At 43.7% G+C, this 11,040-nt stretch overlaps 1 protein-coding gene across 2 annotated transcripts in view; it reads right to left on the reverse strand.

The window, feature by feature from the left end:
• Nucleotides 1-853, reverse strand: part of LOC142915400 (uncharacterized) — a 43,099-nt gene extending 42,246 nt beyond the window's left edge. For both annotated transcript variants that reach the window (XM_076061234.1, XM_076061233.1), the window contains exon 1: nt 455-853. The gene's annotated coding sequence lies outside the window, so the exon portion shown is untranslated. The remainder of the gene's footprint in view (nt 1-454) is intronic.
• Nucleotides 854-11,040: the final 10,187 nt, after the last annotated feature.

Genomic DNA, 11,040 nt, shown 5'->3' on the forward strand with positions numbered 1-11,040 from the left:
ATAAATAAGGGAGCCCAGAACACCCCACCACCAACAACAACCACACCATCATCAACGTATAGCTGCTACGGCTTCAAAGATTGTCACAAACAACAATCATTAAACATAAATAAGGGAGCCCAGACCACCCCACCACCACCACCAACAACCACAACAACCACACCATCATCACGGACGACATAAACTTGTTTACTTCACACCACGCAACAACTTTACAAACTGTTGTTGTTGTTTACGAATGCGACCTCGCAGAACCGCAAGAGTTTGTGACGCTGTGCAAGCAAGCAGCAGCATCACCATCTATTTATAATTAATATCGTGAACAAAACAAGTACAAACTTCTCCGTCTCTCTCCACTTCCACACTTGCAACCAACCCCACTTCCTCCACGTGCTGCTGCTGCTCACACAGACAGCGACAACAGCAGCAGCGTGCGACAAAAGGTAGCCATTACCACGTGCTGGTGATCACGTGCTGGTGGTGGTGGTGCTGGTCACGTGGTTGTTTGTAGTCGTGGATTTTGTCTTAACGGGGTCTCCAGACAAAACCTTGTAACTCCACAGGCTGCTGGCTGCTGCTGCTGCTGGCTGCTTGCCGTCTCTCACTCCTCCCTGGAAGCCGGGAGGCGGGCGGGCGGGGCGGGCGGGAGCGTGAACAGAACTCGACGGCAGTGTGGCCGGGACCTCGGTTACGGTCGGTCTCAGACGGGCCCCGTCACCGCTGCGTAGTCCCGTCGTCGTGTGCGCGAAGGGGCCCACGGAGCGGATGAGCGAGAGAAGGGGAGAGAGAAGGAGAGAGAGATTATGGGAGCTGTGAGAGAGAGAGCGAAGTGGAGTTGATGAGAGCGGCAGGAGGAGGGGGAGGGGAGGGACGAGGAGGGGGCGGTGCCGTAGTGGGCGGGGTCACACTACGGCACCGCCCCCTCCTCGTCCCTAGTGTGACCCCGCCCACTACGGCACCGCCCCCTCCTCGTCCCTAGTGTGACCCCGCCCACTACGGCACCGCCCCCTCCTCGTCCCTAGTGTGACCCTGCCCACTACGGCTGAGACTTGAAGCCAACTCGGTGTGTGGGGGTGGGTGGTTACTAAAACAAACATTCAGATTTATTAGTGCAGCAAAGCGCTTCATAAACTCAAGCCGTGTTTAATTTTACCAGGGTAAGGCTCACTGGGCTCTGTTAGATCTGCTTTAATTTATTTATCTTTCCAGAAGAGATCTGCATATCGTCGCAAATGATGGGTCAACCAAATTGGCTTATCGTGGGTAAATTTGTAAGACGCTAATGCAGGGTGGTTTAAAAAAATGTGGACCCAATTTCAAAGCGGTATATTTCACGATGGCAACAACACGTTACAATTACACAACAAGTTACAAACGTAACAGTAGGGGTCTTCCCCCTTTTTTCTGACAACAAAACTGAAACCTTTTTAACAAGGATTCATGTCTACTGCATTAACCACAATACCTGCGGTCAAAATGCAAACAAAAAACATACTATGATCATATATGATGCATTGTCATTGGTGTGGACCAATCAGTTTCAAGGACAATGCCACATATATTATCATAGTATGTTTTTTGTTTGCATTTTGACTGCAGGTATTGTGGTTATGCAGTAGACATGAATCCTTGTTAAAAAGGTTTCAGTTTTGTTGCCAGAAAAAAGGGGAAAACCCCTATTGTTACATTTTGGTACTGGCAAAGGAGGTCTAATGAAGTTACAAACGCTTTAATGAGTTATCAAGATTTACTAACCATTTTATAAATTCTCTATGTGCCCTCCACCAACATCGAGACGATAGTTGAATTCGTCCCAAACGCCTCTCAAAGCGAAGTCTTCTCTCTAGCGGTTATCATTTTAAACTCTATGCCCCGCCGTTTCAAGTGGTATTGCCCGATGACGCTGGATGTAATTACCAGCGTAATGTCACAGTACTAATCAAACTGTAAATGTTGTGGATTCACTCTTCAACCACCACCGGTGTGGGGCTAAAGTAGTGAACTAATTGTCTTTTTTCAACGTGACGCTTTTTTTTTGCTGATTGGCCGTGTCGGGTGGTGGAGGGTTACAACACAGTTATAAATAACACCATCTAACCCAGAAAACCTTTATTGTGGATTATTATGAAGAGTTCGTGGTTTGCAGAGATGTAGCGATTTCAAATCGGGTCAATGTATTTGAAACACCCTGCTCTAAAATCCTGACCCGAACCTTAATAACAATACGATTGTATTAAAACATTATAGCAATGCATTGATTAAAATTACATATTTACAGTGGTGGTAAATATTCAACATGCAAAAATAATGTGCGGTGCTTCGAAAAGTATTGCATTTATATCTTCCGGCATAATTATGAAGACAACCTAGACTGGATCAGCCCATCATCTGTTGGGGGTAGATACAATAGGTAACACACTGTGGAGGAGAAGTCAACAGTGGTTGCCTTTATGTGTTTACTTGCCCCCGCCATAGTAACGTCGAATTTCCACCACGTGGCTCAGAGCTCTTAAACGGGAGATGAGCACCGCCTAAATGCTCACTTTGTAAAAAAAATATTTTTGAGATCAGAACGCATCAGTACAAATACAATATTACAGTAGAGTTCACATTACAGCAGTACACAGACAAGTCACAATCATTCATTGTTATTATTTTATCCAGGCGAGATTGCAGGATTTAATCCATGCAACCTATCTTGGCCACGGATCAGTAACGAAGGGATGGGGAACCTTACGACTTCGGCTGATTGTTGATCCTTCAACAACAGCCTTGTGCCATTGTAATGTGTTTTATTTAACGTAAAGGCATTTATAATGTTTTTTAACTTTATATCTTGAAAAGTAATGTCCGTTTGTGTTGACCCTGCAACCACAGCCTTCCGATTAATTATTAGACGGTTGGATATTTTATCATTCGTTATTTTACGATAATTAACTTTACTTCTGAACAATCACTTCGCTGTCTCCTGTAAATCGTTCATTGAATGTTTTTGATCTTTTTATTCTGAATCTGCTCGTATAAAATCGATGTTTTCATTTTATTAAAAAATTTGAGCGATGCATCAATGCGTTTGTTTTTGTCAATTTCCCCGTGTCTAATCGGCACCAGTAATTCTGTCAAATTCGCTTCAGAACGATGGACCCACAAATCAACTTTGGTTACAGCCTGCTTTGTCGAGTCTTAGAAGATGTGCAGTTTGTGGATTAACGCTCCACGATTAATTGGTGATGTACAGTGGGATGATGTATGAAGAAATATTTCATACTGTGGGAATTGCAGGTTAAACTTCAGAGACTGTACCCAGTCTTTGGGGGGTAGGGGAGGGAAAATGTCCTTCCTTGTTATAGTAATAGGTTTTACCCTTTTAATTGGCACAAAAACTGACACCTTTATTCAAGGCATCATGTTTGCAATAACCACAACACAAGCAGTCAAAATGCAAACAAAAGCGACAACTCTGATAATAATATGCACTGTCCTTGAATTTGATTGGGTAAAACCTATTACTATATCTTGTTACTGGCAAAGGAGGTCTCATAATGTAAATCTTTCCTTGTTGTTAAACTCCAACCCTCGCTGCGACCCTGTTGAAGCAACGCTGGATGGCGCCCTATTCCCATTGTAGATCCTGAACTCGCGCTGTGCAGAGTGGTCCTGATGTCTTGTGACTCCCAAAATTAATTGACCCCTAACATATTTGTCATTTGCATGTTAAATGTTGGGTTTTAAATAAAGCCTCCCATTATAATATTAAGCTTTAGAGAATTCAATTGAGAACGCGAGACATTTGGACCACCCTGTATCTGTAGCCTGGAATTCCACGTTGCTGATGGTGGCCAGTTTACATTGGTTGGCTTCTCACAAAGTGATGCTCAATATACACAATAAATATGAAAATAATGGAAGATGAAAACATCTCGCATTCTGAAGGATTTCAGCTCAAAGTTCAGCTTTAAATGTGACCTGTTTTGCTGCCAGAAAAAAATGGGAAAACCTATTCTCATATAAATCAGCTAATGAACTGTCATTCCACTGAATTTGTATCTGAGATATAGACAGGGTTTTCATAATAAATTGATGGTGGATAAAACCAGCAAGTGGCAAATTCCGCAACAGGTTACTTTATAAATTTCTATAAATCTCGGAATGAAATGTGTGTGTGTTGCGTTTTTTTCTGTTTAATTTTTGTTTTAAAAAAATTGTTACTTATTAACTTTGTACCCAGTGGTGTTGACAAGAATCAATGATCAAAGTTAATGACACACCCACAAATGAAAAAAACGGCTGATAAGTTAAAGAGCCAAGCTCCATACTCTTTGGTTCTATTGGGTAAAGTCACGTAGGTAAAAAAATAAAATAACAAGCCAAGCTCCATTGGAAGTCGACAGTGACCAGTCATTTTATTGTCGAGATACGTTACGCAAGTGCGCTACTTGGCGGGCTGCAGGCCAACAGTAGCCGTTCAAGATGAGATCAGATTGCTTCATTGATGTTTTGTTTCATCATTAGACCTCCTTTGCCAGTACCAAAATATAATAATAGGGTTTTTCCTCTTTTTTTTCTGGCAACAAAACTGAAACCTTTTTAGCAAGGATTCATGTCTGCATTAACCACAATACCTGCAGTTAAAATGCAAAAAAAACATACTATGATCATATATGATGCATTGTCATTGGTGTGGACCAATCAATGTCTATGGGAACCTTTAACATTGAAGTCTATGGGAGCCTTTAACATTGAAGTCTGTGGGAGCCTTTAACATTGAAGTCTGTGGGAGCCTTTAACATTGAAGTCTATGGAAGCCTGTAACATTGAAGTCTATGGGAACCTTTAACATTGAAGTCTATGGGAGCCTTTAATATTGAAGTCTGTGGGAGCCTGTAACATTGAAGTCTGTGGGAGCCTTTAACATTGAAGTCTATGGGAGCCTTTAACATTGAAGTCTGTGGGAGCCTTTAACATTGAAGTCTATGGGAGCCTTTAACATTGAAGTCTATGGGAGCCTTTAACATTTAAGTCTATGGGAGCCTTTAACACTGAAGTCTATGGGAGCCTTTAACATTGAAGTCTATGGGAGCCTTTAGCATTGAAGTCTATGGGAGCCTTTAACATTGAAGTCTATGGGAGCCTTTAACATTGAATTCTATGGGAGCCTTTAACATTGAAGTCTATTGGAGTCTTTAACATTGAAGTCTATGGGAGCCTTTAACATTAATGTCTATGGGAACCTTGAACATTGAAGTCTATGGGAGCCTTTAACATTGAAGTCTATGGGAGTCTTTAACATTAATGTCTATGGGAACCTTTAACATTGAAGTCTATGGGAGTCTTTAACATTGACGTCTATGGGAGTCTTTAACATTGAAGTCTATGGGAGTCTTTAACATTGAAGTCTATGGGAGCCTTTAACATTGAAGTCTATGGGAGCCTTTAATATTGAAGTCTATGGGAGCCTTTAACATTGAAGTCTGTGGGAGCCTTTAACATTGAAGTCTATGGGAGCCTTTAACATTGAAGTCTATGGGAGCCTTTAATATTGAAGTCTATGGGAGCCTTTAACATTGAAGTCTGTGGGAGCCTTTAACATTGAAGTCTATGGGAGCCTTTAACATTGAAGTCTATGGGAGCCTTTAACATTGAAGCCTATGGGAGCCTTTAACATTGAAGTCTATGGGAGCCTTTAACATTGAAGTCTATGGGAGCCTTTAACATTGAAGTCTATGGGAGCCTTTAACATTGAAGTCTATGGGAGCCTTTAACATTGAAGTCTATGGGAGCCTTTAACATTGAAGTCTATTGGAGTCTTTAACATTAATGTATATGGGAACCTTTAACATTGGAGTCTTTAACATTGAAGTCTATGGGAGTCTTTAACATTGAAGTCTATGGGAGTCTTTAACATTGAAGTCTATGGGAGTCTTTAACATTGAAGTCTATGGGAGTCTTTAACATTAATGTCTATGGGAGCCTTTAACATTGAAGTATATGGGAGCCTTTAACATTGAAGTCTATGGGAGTGTTCTATGTTGAACTTCTTTCGCTCCGTACGTGGCCAGCCATGCAAACCCGCTGGCGGCATTCACAAAACAGACTCAACTCCCGTACCTCTGATTAGCACGGTTGGCCACGTAGGGTGCGAAAGAAGTTCAGGGCACGTACACATACAGAGAGTCCCACGGACACCCAGATCCACGGAGGCACAGATTAGCACGGTTGGCCACGTAGGGTGCGAAAGAAGTTCAGGGCACGTACAGCCCTCGCGACAGGGAGCTTCGAGGCGCGATGACGGAATGCCGAATGAACGAGGAGCCTCTTCGTCGTCAGGGCTGTCGTTTGCGACATGGCCGGGTAGCTTCTGAAAAACAGCTGCACGGCTCGGTGGGCATCAGGCGGTGAAATAAACAAAAAAAGTCTCCAGCGAGCGGAGAGCGAGAGGAGAGGCGGAGAGGGACGGACGCTCAGGCGCGGCGTTCGGTCTCACCACAGGATGGTGGCGGGCGGCCACACCGAGCACTCCATGTACACCGCCTCTCCCTCTCTCGCCCTGTACATCCTGTCTGGCTCCGACAGCATCGATGGGGGGCTGTGTTGTATATATAGGTGTTATGAAAATTGATGAAAATAATGAAAATTAAATGAAATTTGAGATTTGCATAATTTATCCGAAATTATGTTAATCAGTGTAATTATGCACATAAATTATGCTGCTTTGAGAGATAATCGTTTTAATTTTTGCGAGTGGGCGTGGTTATGATAATGCAGGTCGTTATGGATTATAAGGTCGAGCCTCGGTGACGTGGATTGTGTTTTGAATTGGAATAACGCAATTAATCGTATGCAGTGACGCAGGCGTTGTGAGCGTGAATGAGAGAGAGTCGATTCGACTCTGCTCTTTAATTCCATATTATCGATAAGGATACGATTACTCTCGATTGAACATCATGAATTATGTGTGTTATGGATTATGTGTGGTGATAGTGTGCTTATGATAGGTCCCCAGGATTCAGATCTCATACGCAGAGCAATATTATGCAGAATTTCAGGAAGAATCACACAAACCTTCTGCTTTGATCAATTTCATTTTCTAGCTAACTTTAATTTTTGGATAATATGAAAACTCAATCTCGGGATGTTGGAATTTCAACACAGCGTTAACATGATACCATCACGATTGCGTTGTTTCACCTCGATAGTGGCACCTGTGGTTAATTCCCGACGCGTAACGCAATCGATCGGTTGTTGAGAGAGAGATTAAAAACAAGCGAACTATTCTATCAAAACCTTAAACTTATAATATGCAAACTCGTATTCTTGAATGATTACACAACACGGCACTTGGTCTTTGATTCGTATCCAATCCTTAACACATTCTGATATGCGAAATGATTATGCTTGAAATCGTCAGCACAGTACCACGGCGATGTTCGTTCATTGATTTATCAACGATTATGCAATTAAAGCGTTCGACTGAAATAATTCTGATTGCCTCATCAACGTAACTCAATGGGTGGCGATGTTTTTCGTTATCAGCTAATAGTTGACGCAGTTATCATGAGTCTTGTATGTTTAATGGGAGGGTTGTTGATTTCTTGCGTTGAGCAAACGCCTAGGTTGATTTCCTTGTCAAAAATTTTTTTGTTCGTTGTGTAGCGGTGGGGGAGTGAGAAGGGAGTGTGGGGGAGGGGCATACAAACGACTGCCAGTTTCTGTTCACCGCTGGCTGGATGAGTCAGCACGACGCTCGCCGTCGTCGCGCCGATGGGTGTTGAGTGCGGGGCCGCTTCCCTCTCAGCCCTGGTGACGCGAAGTTGCGTGCTGTAGCACGCTGGTGGCGCACTGTTGGCACGCGCTGGTGCTGATGCTGGTGCTGATGGCACGCTGGTGGCGCGCGCTCCCTCTCCTTGAAGATGCGCGAACGCGCCCGTGCTGGTTCGCTGATAGCAGTTTCTCTCCACTGCTGGCTGAGCTGCTGCACGCTCTTGCTTGGCGTTGCTGGCCGCGCTCTTTCTCCTTGAAGATGCGCGAACGCGCCCGTGCTGATTCGCTGACAGCAGTTTCCTCCACTGCTGGATGAGCTGCGCCGGTGCGTGCTCTTTCCGCTGCTGTAGTATCTGACGCTGCGCTCGCGGGCGACAGGTCAAGTTTTTCTTCTGCTGAGTGAGCCGAGTCGCACGCGCTCTCTTTGTTGAGGTTGTTGGCGGCTCTCTGACAGCAGGTTTCCTCCACTGCTGTATGACTCAAGTCGCACGCGCTTGGTCACTGGTTTGCTGAAGTTGTTGGCGGCTGCTCGTGCTTTTCCGCTGCTGGTTGAGCCACGTTGCACGTGCTTTCTTTGTGGAGATGCTCGAGCGCTCTCAGCGCTGATTCGCTGATACTTTGTTGGCGGCTGGCCAAGCTTTTTCTTCAGTTGAGTGAGTTGAGTCGCACGTGCTCTCTCTGTTGAAGTGCGCGAACGCGCCCGTGCTGGTTCGCTGACAGCAGGTTTCCTCCACTGCTGTATGACTCACTTTTGTTGATACATCGCGACTCAGCGATCCTCGCTACTCAGCGAGGCTCGGAGCCAGCCGCTCCATGCGACTGCTCATCCTGTGGACGTCTTGACTCGCTGATCTGTCTTGACTCTTGACTTAACTTCACTGACTTTTGAAAATGCAGCTGACCTTATATTCAAAGACAATTCTCTCTTGCGCAGTGGAAAAGGGGGGGGGCGGGGTCTGTGTGTGTGAGTTCGTGTGTGTGTACAGATGGCTCCTGCGATAACGATCTGTTTGCCCTGGCGTGAAATTCCTCTCTCGCGCTCTTCGGGAGAGACAAAGGTGGTCGGGAGTACCTATCTCTTTATACTTTCGACTTTATATTTCTCAAATACCATTTGGTCCCATGTTCGCCAAGACTCGTGTTTGTAACTACGTCCTCCCGACACCCCTCTTGGGTTACCGAGGTTTGCATTGATATGATGGAGTTATTAGAAAGAAAAATAATTTTCATCCTGAGTTTAAGAGGTCCGTTTCCAGATTGTTGGAATCCATATCCCTTGGTTCTGTAAGGTTCTATAATGGAATATCGTTTAAGGTTAACACGTTGTTATTATTAATATTATATTGCAAATTTCTTTAAAACTTTGTTTGCCTGGTTGCCATGTGTGGGGTGGGGTGTGTCTCCTCATCAAACCCGGCTGGCTTTTCCAGATGGCCCCTTGTGACAAGGTGTAATTCCTGCTTCTCCGCGCTGTGAGAGAGACAAAGGTGGTCGGGGTTGCTTGGGATATTGTTTAAACTCTTTCGTAAGTTTGCCCGTTCGCCTCATTCCTTCTCGATAACCTTTGATGTGACTCGGTATTTTGTCTCCAAGCTTTGTTTTAACAGTAAAAGTATTAAAGGTGAAAATCATTTGATAGCGAATTAATTATTGGATAATAATTCACTAATGTATCTGGTGGCCTGGTCTTGATTGGAGTGAGCGCGAGGACCGCTAACTTTAGCTTATTCTTGATATTGCATTTTAAATTTGAACCGTTGTTTTAATGACAAAGGGAAAAAATATATATGGTTTAACCCGTGGGTGTCCTCGTTTCTGGCTTGCGGAGGGCTTCCCTCTGCGTGACCTCCCTTAGGGCACATCAAACTCTTGTTCATCTGGAGATCTTCGCAGATAGCTGCTAACATCCTCGCCTCGAGAGTTTTATTATTTCTTTATTTTTTAATGGTCTGTTTATGATCGACATCTGGTTTTTCGTGTGCCTGGCTTACGGGTTTTATTGATTATTATTTTTGTTTGTTAAAAAATATATATAACGCAAATATTATTGTTAATATCAATTTTGGAAAAGGCTCATATACTACAATAGAGCCCAATGCATATCCGACCTGGAACACATAGCCAGTGAACTCAAGCACGTACACCAAGCTCTTAAGGCTAATGGTTACTCCGACTACACAATCCGCAAAGCTATCACTCAAACCATGAAGAAGGACCCTCTTGAGGAGCTTTTCAAAACCATCACTTTACCCTACATTGCGGGGATCACAAAAAAATATCTCCAAAATCTTGAATAAACACAAGATCCAGGTCCGTTTCAACACATTACATAAAATCCGTGATCTGGTTCCGTCTGTAAAAGATGTGATTCCGGACATACAATACCCTGGTGTCTACAAACTAAGTTGCCTCTGTGGTAGTAGTTACATTGGAGAAACCAAACGCCATGTCTCGGACCTCATTCGTGAACAGAATGCAGACCTGAAACACGGTAGGACCAACACCTCGACCGTGGCAGATCACTGTTATAATTCAGTAGGCTCACATGGCATTGACTTCTCCAAGACGGAGGTTCTTTGCAATCCATCTGGCTACCATGAGAGATTCGTTCATGAGGCTATCCACATATACAAACACAGAGACAATTTCAACCGAGAGGAAAGAATTCTGGCTTAGCAATCATTGGAAGGATTTGATAAACCATTTCGGGTCTTAATTGATTGTTCACGCTTACGGTGGATTTCAGACAGCATACATTAATTTTTCGTCTCCCCCCTCCTCTTTTCCAAACATAGATGGAGTCGTCCTTCTAAATAAACTGCCAAATCGCTATCCGTGGTGCTGACGTTTAAAAATAAATAAATACAAACCGCCACTTCTTTAAAATGTTTCTTGCTGTTGGTTTTCACACCTGATGATGACTGCTTGTGTTACAGTCGAAACGTCGTGAGAATTTTATTATTTTATATATTTTTTATTGTTTCCCTTCAACGTGACTTTACCGAAAGAACCAAGAATATAATTCATTGTTTGTTATGTTCGTGTTACATTTTAAACAGAAAATGTTTACGTTTGCGGGACCTCTTTGGCCCAGAATTAAAATGGTGACAGAGAAAGGGACGTGGCGTGAACACCTACACACAGTCATTGTACACACACACACAGAGTGTACACACACAGAGAAAGGGACGTGGCGTGAACACCTACACACACTCAGTGTACACACACACAGAGTGTACACACACAGAGAAAGGGACGTGGCGTGAACACCTTCTGCCT

Source organism: Petromyzon marinus, unplaced genomic scaffold (assembly GCF_048934315.1).
Source record: "Petromyzon marinus isolate PM22_M1 ecotype Great Lakes invasive population unplaced genomic scaffold, UKy_Petmar_22M1.pri1.0 PM_G_Scaffold_30, whole genome shotgun sequence".
In the NCBI taxonomy this organism is placed as follows: domain Eukaryota; kingdom Metazoa; phylum Chordata; class Hyperoartia; order Petromyzontiformes; family Petromyzontidae; genus Petromyzon; species Petromyzon marinus.